Raw genomic sequence first — 13091 nt, 5'->3', positions numbered from 1 at the left:
AACTCAAATATATTTTATTATACCACATAAACATTGAATGTAGGCCCCACGAGTTGCGATGTAGACATCAAGACGATATTCCCGCTCACTCCACACAAGCTCCAACATGAAAAGGACTGGATGACACCACTGATACAAATTGGCACTTCTTGCAGGTTTTAAGATAATGACAGTACATAGACACAATCTTTTACGTAACCCCATAAAAAGATGTCACAGATCGCTAAGTCAGGCGCCCTTGGCGGGCACTTGTAGAAGACATTATCATCATTTTCAGCACGTTCAATCCATCTTCCTGAAAACCATTCATTCAGGTCTTCCCGAAAATGTAAATGCGAATGAGGAGGTGCTCCGTCTTATTGGAAAATAAAGTTATTTTGCCTTCTTCTTCTAATTATGGAAATAACCAATTAGTGAACATGTCAAGATAAGTTGGACTCTTGACAGTGGCGTCTCAAAAGAAAAATGAGTCATAGACTTGACATTTTGATACGGCACAAAATACATTCAATTTAAGGGAGTCTCTTTCAACTTCGAAAATGGCATGTTTATTCTCACACCCTCAAATCCTAACACCGCCTGTTCACTTTTCCATTAACATGGAATGGTGCATCATCACCGAAAATTATTTTTGCTGACAATTCTTCATTATTCTCCATTAGTACCATAAAATGTTCACAGAAATCTAATCGTTTTACTGTGTCAACAGGTTTCAATTTTGCACTAATTGCAGTTTGTAGGGGTGTAACTTCAGTCACGTACACAGGATCTTAGATACGGTGGATTTAGGGACGTTCAACTGTTGACTAGTTTTACGCACAGACTTCTGGGATACGTACAAATGCCTTCCGCCCTTGTTCCACAATTCTCACATTGACTGATGGTCTTCCTGAATGGCCTTTCCTTTGATGACATATGCAGCCATGATCCACAAAATCACGGTACCAATTCAAAATCGACGTGTGTGTAGGAGCCTGATGTTGAAACCTTTGCTTAAAACCACGCTGAACCTGCACCAGACTAGTAGTGATGGGTAAATTCCCGGGAAGATAATTTTTGGGAATATTCCCGGGAAGATCCCCAAAATGGGAATTTATCCGGGAATTTATGTTTAATCAGAAAGAAAATTGCATTCTATTACTATATTATGATTTCAAAGTTGAATTAATTTTTATATCACAGCATATTATTACTGTTGTCCACAGAGGACTCTTTAAAAAGTATATTCTGAACGGTACTATGTTACTTTATTAACACTTTATTATATTTAGAGAGTACGCAGAAATGTATATTTATTTACAATATGTTCTATCAATTAAATATGTGTGAAAAATTATATAGTAAGACCTAATACTTTTAAACCACTAAACAGTTTAAATTTATTTGTAAGTGGATTTGCTCAACTTGACTCTAATACTGACATTATAAACACATTAAATTTATAAATGTTATAAACCAATTAGATTGGGTAAATGCTAGAAGATACATGTCTCACCAATTTATCAACATTTGCGCATACAGACGTTAATTCACATGTAAAAGAAGTCCAAGTACCTCTTAAGAAATTAGAGTCAGAGAGAGGAGACAGACCGACGTCTATTACTAATGGTGGTTCAGGGCTTATTAATAATACTTCATCTCTATTTCTACATAATTCTAAATTACTTTACAAAATGGTTCCTTTTCATCATTTGTAAATTAGTACTTTGCTAATTTTGGCTGTTCTTTATCAATGGGGGCCAGCTTTTGCACCTACTTCTTTTGCGATTTCTATTCCGTTGCAGTTGTTTTACGGTTTCATACGTTAAATTACGTTACCAAAATTAAATTCAGACAGCATTGCAGAGCGAGCGTTAGCGAATGAAGGCGGGTTAGAGCCCCGCATGGCACGTTTTTTTTCTTTGTTACCAACAATTCATTTTCTTTTCTCTCAGAAATTATTTTCACTTACTTTTCCGTTTTGTATAAATCTCCTAGTGCCCCCCCCCAAAAAAAAAATGTGTTCGATACTTTCTTGACTACATTAACGTCACTATCAACTCATTTCTTCCGTAAATCATCCTACTTTTCGCTAGTTTTGGCTCCTCAATACTAGACAATTACTTTACTTTTTAGTTCAAATGGAAATGGAACTTAAAATCTCATATTATCAGTTATATAAAGTACCGTCAAATAGTATTAAAATTTTTAACCTCCAAATTCTTTAAAAGCCAGAAGTAAATCATAATATATTAAAATAAAGTAATCAGTCATATGGTTCTTATAATTTGGAAGATAAAGTAGAGAAATGGAAATAAATTCCTTCCCGGGAATTTATAAGCCAGGGAAAAACACGGGAATATTCCCATTTTTAAATTCCTTCCCACCGGGAATATTCCCAATGCCCATCACTACACCAGACTCTACGTGCTGTGATATTCCAAAACACACTAACTTTTTTCTTGTGGGGTAGCCATAACCCCTTAAAATTATTCTTTAATAATAACACGACGAAAGGAAATAAATTTATGTTAGCACATTACAGCATAACAGTACAGAAACATAAAAGCTTCCCAAGTGACCTCTAGCAGAAATAGCAATTGCCTGCTAAATACCCAACAATTAACCCCAATGAACCCGTGATTCATTCACGAAGTAAACATGAGTGAATTTACTTTTTCTGTGTTTGATTCCGTCCATTATTGACATTATTAACCGTTGTTGACATACACAAAAATATTTGAGTTTCTCTTTCCAATCTAACCAATTTCATTTTAATATCGTTATCCAAAGTGACGTAATACAAGTTTAAAATATGATTTTATTTTTATGGGCACTCTGTATATGTGGCAACCTAATTTGGCAACACAGCGTGTCAACGTGTGCTATGAAAATTATTTTTGAGATTATGAAGAAGAAATATCTATGCAACTTATATTCATGAAAAAAAAGAAAGTAGTTCAAAGCTAATAATAATAATAATAATAATAATAATAATAATAATAATAATAATAATAATAATAATAATAATAATAATAATAATAATAATAATAATAGAGATTAACGTTCAGAGATTATGCCTGTTAGGTTAAGGGAGACGATGACTATAACAAGTGGGTGATGATGGAAAAATTGGCTGAATGAAAAAGTGGGAGGAAATTGTAGTTCACGAGCACGAGCACGATGTTGTCGACCACAAACTTACTTGACCGGAAATCGAACCAGGGACCCCATGTACCAGAAGTAAGCGCTCTACCACTGCGCCACCTTCTCCCCGCTGCACAGTGGAAAGAAATGCCTAAAACGTGGCCAAAAATGAAAATGAAAAGTTGCTATCTGGTTATTTTTAAGTATTAGGTTCGCTACAGTAACAATTGGTCTCCTAAACTTTACCCATGGAAACGGCCAGCTGTTTATACCAGAGTTAGTATTGGAAGTCAAATTTGACCTACTTTTGTGTATCTTGTAATACCTGATGCGCGCGAGAAATATAGCTCGAGTTTCATATGAAATAATTTATTGTATACTTTTCCGATTTATTTAAATCAAAATTTACGTTGTTTCGGGATGTATGTAAAGGATTTTAAGGCCATATATTATTTATAATACGTTAGTTATTAAACATTTATTAGCATTAATGTTTATATAAAAAATTTTGAAATTATTTCAAAGTGAATTAAAACCGGAACTCAACATTTATATATGACGCCCCTTTTTGTATTGACCCATAATCTATGATCAATTTATTACAAGAATGTGTTAAAAACAGCTGCGCCTTTTTTGTGTGTTGCGATTGTATAAAAAGTTGCCGTTGCCGTTAATAAATATTTAAGTATTTTGTTAATGTTAAACAAAAAAGTAAAAATCAAAGTTAAATTATTATAATATAAGTGAAAATGATGTTTACACGGTACTTTCAAATAAAATAGTGAAAGGCAACAAATAAAAAAGGAGAGAAATACTTCAGTATAACATAGAAAAGGATAGTCGATGTATGCATATTTTAGTTTCCATTATTTTATAATTCATATGAAATATATACAATAAATTCAATTGAATAAAGGTAAATAATTTAGGAATACAAAAAGTGATTATTTGACAATATTAATTATATTAATTTTAGATCCAAAAGGTGAAATCATCTAATTATCGCATAAACAATATTTGCTTTCCATGAAAGACCGTTTGAAAAGCTATCTACAAATCATTATTGAAAATTTGGAACATCACCTCTCTTCTAGGAGTGGTCGTTGTATTAAAATATGTGACGATATGAAGACAAGCATCGCATCTTTATTTTATAGAATGAGGGACAAATATCAAGAGCCCAATAGAAAGGATGAATTAGTTTTTTTTCACATGAATAATGAATGGCTAAGAGTTATGTTATCGTTTTGTGTACATCGTAATACCGCTAAGACATCAGGGAAACAAAAAGATCGATCGACCACTTTCCTCGTAATTTTTATCTTTGACCGAATGTTCAAAGCGAAGAAGAACTGAAGAAATTATCAATAATAATGACGTTAAGGCATTTGTTTACGCTAAGCAAATGAGTATTAGCTCTTCCGGAAAATTGAGTGCTTCAAAGACGTTTTATATTCAAGTCCGTCGAGACCAGAGAAGTATATGAAAGCTGTAAAATTAATGTCTTCACACACGGATGTGTTTAGCAATGATGAAGTGTTAGCTCTTTTTCCTGATATGGGAATATCAAGAAGAAAATACCTGAATTTGGGAAAGAGGGCACTGGGAAAAGTTCTAAATTGTACCCATATATGTCAATGTATTAATTTGACTCGCAATATTGGATACACCATATTCAATTTTTCCATTTTGATATCAAATTTGCATTCAGTGATGTCAAAACCCCTAATATACAATTTTTGTTACCTTATTATACTTTTTCTCAAAATTTGATCCGCCACACTTGATCCGCCATTTTGAAGTTTTAAATTTGGATATCAAGTTCGTGATCAGTGAGGTCAAAAACCACAGCATGCCCATGTTTATGCACTTTGAAGGAGATTTTGAATTTTGGCCACGTGTTTAGCGTTTCGTACCACTGTGAGCTGGAAGTAAAGCGCTCTATGTTTATAATAAGTGCGTTAGTCATGGACAGCTGCAAACATTATTTAATGCATTTGGAATGCGTCAATATCCTGCATAACAGGATGTCTTTAGACAATTCTAATAACTGCGCAATAGAAAGGAAGTTGTTATTGTAAACTTTCCATTGAACAATAGCTTTGTATATGAAATGTCCATCGCTTGAGGAATGGAATGTAATTATAAGTTATATTAATTGTTATGTTATTCGTCTTAAATATTCGCCGAAAAATATTACACTTGTAACTGGTAACGTTTGTTGTTTGAAGACTTGAATCTCAATTTTGGTCAATTTATTAAATTCTATAACTCTATTAGTATTCAACGGAAGAAATGTCCTTAGAAGAGAAATATAACAATCGATAGATCTAAATCAGCTGAACAAAACGATATGTATGAATGTAAACTCTAATAAGTAGTTTTCGTGAAGATTGAGAAAACTACATTTTTTGTAGATCTTAAACTTAATGTTGTACTGTTACCAATTGATATTATAAGATAACCTATCGGTATTGTACAGTTACGAAAGAAAGTAATCTTCAGTTGACAACATTCTTTTCTTTATAAGTCAACAATAAATTAACCTATTACAGTACCGATTTTGGCAAGTTATCAAATTATAACTATCCTATGAATAACAACAAAAAAGATTCAAATTATTTCATCTGTTTCCGAGTTATTTGCAAAAGCACATTTGTCAACTGTCAAATACTTTCTTTTCCGTGTGTACGGTAACCTATTGATGCTGTAAGGTAAAAAAATAAATAAAACTGATGTACGAAGCATGTTCCGATGATGTTCCAGAAGCAACCAGAGATCAAACCTCACAGTATAGGCCGTTCCTCACTACTAGCTCACTCTCAAGAGGACTGGATTGCAGGACATAGTTAGTGATCCGGGTTTTATTTTAACTATGATAGAAGCTTAAAACCTTTGCAGTTGATGGTTCCAGAAGATGGTATCAAAGATTCAACCTCACAGCATAGGCCGTTCCTCATTACTAGCTTATTCCCAAGAGAACTGGATTATAGGACCATGTCATTAGCTCCGGTTTTATTTTTCAGTTACCAAACTACGATAGAGGCTTGAAACCTTTGTAGTTTGTGGTTCCAGAAGGAATGATCAAAGATCAAACCTTACAGTATAGGCCGTTCCTCATCACTAGCTCGCTCCAAGAGAACTGGATTGCAGTACTGTTACTGGCCCGATTACCAAACTTGACATATATCAATTTGCATAGAATTTGCATACATTGGAGACCCTCATTTCTTAGAAGTTTAGCTTCCTTGTATTTGTTACTTTTTTTCGAACTGATCAACAAGGCTTCGCGAGGTGAACCTTCCATGTCGTAATCTTTGGGGTTCTTGCGGTCATTGTCTGTGGTTACTGTTTGCCTTGATTGTAAACTGGTATTGGGAAGATCCTTCAAAGAAATCTCTGACGAAGCTCCTATACACTCTTCTATTATGTCTTTCGGCTCACACACAGTGTCAGTAGATTTCTTTCTTGCCTTGGTAAATAATTGGTGATTGTTTCTGCAATTTACATAATCTTGAAAGTGTTCCCAACATACTAGACACATGCACTTTACACACGCACCAAACACTTCCTTGTTGCAGCCTAAGACCTCACAAGATGGTTGGACGTACGTTGGGTCTTCGTCTGAAACACTGAGATCATCACATGAATCTGAGTCGATATTATCTCTGTTGGAATTCATTTGCTGTTGTACTTGGGACAAAGGAACGTCACTATCAAATGATATATCCAGCTTTTCGTCTTCAACTGCAAGAACAGTTCCCGTATACCATTTCCCGTCAGGTTTCCAGTACATTTTTACTTCAGTACCCTGCTGTAATTCACCAGAAAAATGTATATCTGTACTGGACACAATATTCTTTGCTCCATCTTGCCATTGAACCAAAACATCCATGTTTTTAACACCTTCCATCGTAGCAAGATAAGTTTTACATCTACACCATGTGCATTACAACACTCAAATGAAGTAAGTGCAACAAAACAAGACGTAGTTTTCCACGCGTTAGTTTGCTAAAACAACACGTATCGCTCTTGGGCTTATTAATAACAATGCAAGAAAGCTTTGAAAACAATCTTTGAACTTTACCTACAAACTGCGACCTTTCTATAGGTTAACTGCGACCCTTGTATAGGTTAAAAAATAAATATATAAATAAAAACAAATTGCTATGAATATAGACGTATCTGTCCACTTGCGAAAAATTTGTTGCTCACAAACTGCCGTAACTCAAGATACGACTGTTTGTGAAAATGGTTTATATGCTTTGACTTAAGATACTACACAGTGACGTTATCACTACCGTCAAAACAACGCATAGTACAGATGTGTCGTTTTGTGAAATTGTAGAAGTCATTGTATGCAATTACATAGTAAAATATCTCAAATTTCGATTTTTTTGAGATACGACACTTTGTGACGCTGTCGACGTTATGAGACGTGGATCTATATCTTAAAGTGGGATTCGAACTACACGAGCTTTCGCTGTGAATCGAATCCACTTCACCATAACTTATAGGTACGAGATTGCTCTGCCTGTTTCTGAATTTTAACTTAAATTTTATTTATGAAATTCGAGAAACTACTATATTGCATTATCGTTATAAGAACGGAAGAGTTACTCGTTTTATTACAGTTAAGAAAAAAAATTCCCCGTTTCAGCAGGGCGTATGAAATTATTCTCAAAAGTCCCCCGTACAAAAAATAACATTCATTGATTTATCTACACCATTCATATTCTTCATAGTTTGTGAAACACCGCAACCCTTAATGACACAAGGAAAACAGTCTTCTGTACGTGGAAATAGATATTCTTTTTCAGACATTTTACGATACTACATTCTATATTTGTAGTACTTTCATGTATCATAAAAATACATGTAACATCTGGGACCAATGTCTTATTTGACTTTAGGAAGGGAGGAATAATCATGACGCAAGAGGTTAACATAAATTATGTAGCTCCATTCTAGTTATTAGCTGCAATATGTTGTTTTCAATGCACAGCAAGAGAATGAAGGTCACTTTAGATAATTTGGGACATGTTTCATTTTTAAGATTCATTCCTAAAGTTCCTTTCAGAAATTGTAAATATCTTTTATAATGTAAGCGTATTGTAGAACCTTTCTCTTTTACTCACCACTTATGTAATTATACTTGATTCTCTTGTGCTCTAAACGCCGCATATACGAAACATTCAGTGTATAAACGGAGGATGCAGAGGGAAGCACCGAACACCAATCTAACATTTCATATGTTATAAATGTATGATGATATATTTAGTTTTATTTTCGATGTCCTCCACTATCCTATGCCATTCTTATATAGTTCTTCACCTTCTTTGGACTGTTTTCATCCCCAAATATAGCAGTTATTTACGATACGCACTTCAGTGCTACTTTGTGTTGACTGTTGTCTGCTCTCAAGTTATTAATGTTGACTGACATCGCATGTGTTTGAGAAGAGTTATTTCCTGCTTCTACTTCGAAAAAAACTCACAAACCAACATCTATTTTAACATAAGATCAATTAATTTTATTTGATGATGAAACAAACAGCAGCGTTACTGTGTACACAACGTGAAGGAGATTGGTTGAAAGGCTTTAGTTTAATTTGGCGTTGTCTTTCACGGACAGATTAGTAATTTGCATCCTAGACATTATACTAACCAGCCGATAGCAACAACTGAGCAGGTGTCCTATTAAGCAAGGGTGATATTCATAACTACTCTTATAGGAGTAGGTGAGGATACTTGATCGAAAAAGTGTAAAAGCATTTTCATGCCAGCCATCCTGAGAGAGGCTTTCCTTTGCTTTCCTCATTCACATCAGGCAAATGTCGGGATGGTACCTCACATATAGGTTACAGGCTGTTTTCTTCCTTTCCATTCTTTAAATAACACGATTACCGAGGGACGTCATCCCTTATCAATTACTGGCCAACATGGACATAGATGCCAAAAGCTCAGAAGTATATGTGGAACCGCTCTTTGATAATCCATACCTTCGTATCAACTAGGTATACCAGTTCTATCAACAAACACGATTTCTAACGTTTGACCCTCTGCATCCTGGCTAAAACCGATGATGGTCCATCAAGTCTTTCTTGAGATTTTGTGTCTCACGGACAGACAAACAGAAGACATATGTAAAGGTTTGGTAATCTTAACTACTTAGAAACAACTCTCGTCATTAAGTTCTGCATATTATTTATCAGAGGAAATTAATTACAATATTCCATGGACAGGAATTTACCGCAGAGGAGTCTCCCGGTGCTTCTGACATACACTATGTGATCAAAAGTATCCGGACACCCCCAAAACATACGTCGTTTCAAATTAGGTGCATTGTGCTGCCACCTACTGGCAGGTGTTCATTATCAGCTACCTCAGTAATCATTAGACATTGTGAGAAAGCAGAATAGGGCGCTCCGCGGAACTCACGGACTTCGAACGTGGTCAGGTAATTGCTTGTAACTTGTATCAGGGGTCTGTACGCGAGATTTCCACACTCCTAAACATCTCTAGATCCACTGTGTCTGATGGGATAGTGTAGTAGAAACGTGAAGCGACACATACAGCAAAAGAGCGTACAGTCCGCCCTCGTCTGTTGACTGACAGAGACCGCCGACAGTTGAATAAGGTCATAAAGTGTAATTGGAAGACATCTATCCAGACCATCTCACAAGAATTTCAAACTGCATCAGGATCCACTCCAAGTACTATGGCAGTTAGGCGTAAAGTGAGAAAACTTGTATTTCATGGTCGAGCGGCTGCTCATAAGCCACACATCACGCAGGTAAATGCCAAACGAACCCTCGCTTGATGAAAGGAGCGTAAACATTGGACAATTGAAAGGTGGAAAAACGTTGTGTGGAGTGACGAATCACGGTACACAATGTGGCGATCCGATGGCAGGGTGTGGGTATGTCGAATGACCGGTGAACGTCATCTTTCAGCGTGTGTAGTGCCAACAGTAAAATTCGGAGGTGATGATGTTATGGTGTGGTCGTGTTTTCTTGGAGGGGGCTTGTACTCCTTATTGTTTTGCGTGACACTTTCACAGCGCAGGCATACATTGATGTTTTAAACACATTCTTGTTTCCTACTGTTGAAGAGCAATTTGGGGCTGGCGATTGCATCTTTCAACACAATTGAGCATCTGTTCATACTGCACGGCCTGTGGCGGAGTGGTTACACGACCATAACATTCCTGTAATGGACTCGCCTGCACAGAGTCCTGACTTGAATCCTATAAAACACCTTTGGGATGTTTTGGAACGCTGACTCCGTGCCAAGATTCACCGACCTACATCAATACCTCTCCCCGGTTCGGCACTCCGTGAAGAATGGGCTACCATTCTCCAAGAAACCTTCCAGTACCTGATTGAAAGAATGCCTGCGAGAGTGGAAGCTGTCATCAAGGCTAAGGGTGGGCCAACACCATATTGAATTCCAGCAGTACCGATGGAGGGCGCCACAAAGTTGTAAGTCATTTTCAGCCAGGTGTCCGGATACATTTGATCACATAGTGTACATCGAGGAACGCTCGGTTAGAGGTCTTTCAAACAAAACTGAGAGAACAGCGACCGCGTGTTCAATTAGAACAACCATGGCGACTAGTTGATTCAACAAACACACACATGCACAGAAAACAGTCGAACGGAGTCTATGTTCCTACGCTCTTTTCATAGTATAGCCGTAATGATTAATTTCAATTTTACATCTAAGCTTTAGAGGTATGACGAACGACAAGAACAAATATAGGAAATCCTTCATCTTTATAAGGACTTGCATTTCCTGAGAGTAAGTCTTACTTGCACGCTAGAGTGTAAGGAGAATAAGAAAGATTTTAAGTTCCTACATAGCTTTCAGGTTTTTTAGAATTAAAAAAAATTCAAGTACAGTTCTTCCTTTAGAGTTCGTGTTTCGCAAAACTGCGATTAATTATTAGGGTGGGCCGATTTTCAATTTTTCTCGAAAATTAGTTCCGTGAAGCGGTTTAAGCTTTGAAAATGGTTCAATTTAAGCGAAGAACTTCAGATAAGTGGGCTTTGGGAAGATGAATTATGTATAGTTCAAGCTCTCCCTAAGGTTGAATTAAAAAAAAAAAAAAGAAACGAAATGTATTCAATTTACATAGGCAAAAACCTGAAAAGTGGGAACGTGTAGTGCGTGTTGCATACGTTTTCCATGAAACCTCGAGGAGGCACATGAAGGCGTTGACTAAAAATCCTGAAAACAAAAATATGTACACTTTGCCTACTAAAGACACCCTTTAACCGCTTCGTCGAGCTGATTTTCGGGAAAAGGTTGAAAATCGGCCCACCCTATTAATTATCCATATACAGTTGTGGTGAACATTTATGCAGAAAATGAATTTCGTACGGCTAACCGTTTTCGAGCTCTGCTGGAAAAGGAAAGAAAGGTTGCACCCTTTTCTTGAATGGGGAAATGGATATCTTTAACCCAGACTTAGTCTAAGCAAAGGTCTGTGGATGATATTTGAAAAAAAATATAAAAAGAAAAGAAAAACAATCTTGAATCTTCTACCCATATAAATATCGGATGAATAACAAAGATTAAATAGAGCCTTATTTCCAAATTAGGTTTTTAAAACATTGCTCATTGTTTATGAATATAACGTGTAAAAAATATCAAGTTCGTATGCTCAAAAGTCTCGAGAAGAAATGTTTCAAGTTCTTCACTTAACCCTTCCCCGTCTTATCTACTGTCTGGAATTTATGAATAACATGTACATTCCTACAATTTCGTAGAAATAAAATCTTTGAGTTTTACGTCCTACATTTATGCCGGCTAGGCTAAAGGAGACGGTGATGATAAGAAATGAATCAAATGGTGGAATGATGAAAGTTGGAGAAAACGAGTGAACCCCGAGAAAACCCACGCGTACGCGTTTGTCCACCAGAAAATTCACTTGGCGAGAGCTGGGATCGAACCAGGGACCACCGTTCACCAGAGGTGAACGCTCTTCCACTGAGCTACTGCGGCCCCGAACTCCCTATTAGATAATTCGAAGTAATGCAGTACAGGAATTATTAGTGTCGGACAGAATGCAAACAGAAAAGTGAAGTTTTAACTGGCGTTCAGCCAGATCCAGTCTTGGGAAACAAGGATACAAATAAAAATTCATCTGAAGATGGAGACGAGATGAAGGAACAACGTGTGTTAACACACTTGAAATTTCTAGAAAATTTTGAAAATTTAAGATGATTTATTGATGTGAATCAAAAGTTACTAATGGCGTTTTCTAATAAGTGAAATTAATAATTTTTACCATTAGAAAAAACCCACCATAATCTAAACGAACGAAACTCACAAATTTCTTTGAGTGAAAACAGAAAACAAGATTGTTACTCATGCAGTTGGTTTTGTGTGGTAATTTATATATGACATACTGTACTTAAGTGTGTTTACCCGACACGTTTGATTTGTTTATTTGTAAATAAATGGTGTCTGTTCTTTTTGCAGTGTTGGATCACACAAATAACATGCTGCCTTAAAAGTAAGGCCTACTGCTTATATATTCAAGTACAGTAATTTTGTTCGGTTGTTCTTAGGTATTTAAAATGTATATTTTTGGATAAGTCGATCATTTTCGTCCCCCTTGTACTTTGAATTAAGTTACAACCAGTTCACTGAATATACAGATACAAATATGTTGGTTGTCTTAAGAGGATTCTTAGTATATTTTGATTTAAGTGTAAAAGTCTTCGAGCTCTCTTATAATGACAGGAAAATATGGAAGTTCTTGGACATTTTTCTAGGCCCAAATCTTAACAATACTTCAAAAATAGCATTTTTCAATACTATCTATCTTTTTAAGTACCTTGCTAAAATAAATACAGCATCATAATAAAAACGTCCTTACTCAAAACGATTACCATTCTAATGTTAGCGAGAAAAAAAGTACTAGGATGATAGTTTCCGATTTAAACGTATTTTGTG

Source organism: Thermobia domestica, chromosome 11, assembly GCF_964235325.1.
Source record: "Thermobia domestica chromosome 11, izTheDome1.hap1.1, whole genome shotgun sequence".
In the NCBI taxonomy this organism is placed as follows: domain Eukaryota; kingdom Metazoa; phylum Arthropoda; class Insecta; order Zygentoma; family Lepismatidae; genus Thermobia; species Thermobia domestica.
The sequence above is the reverse complement of the archived record's forward strand: the minus strand, read 5'-3'. Positions refer to the sequence as shown.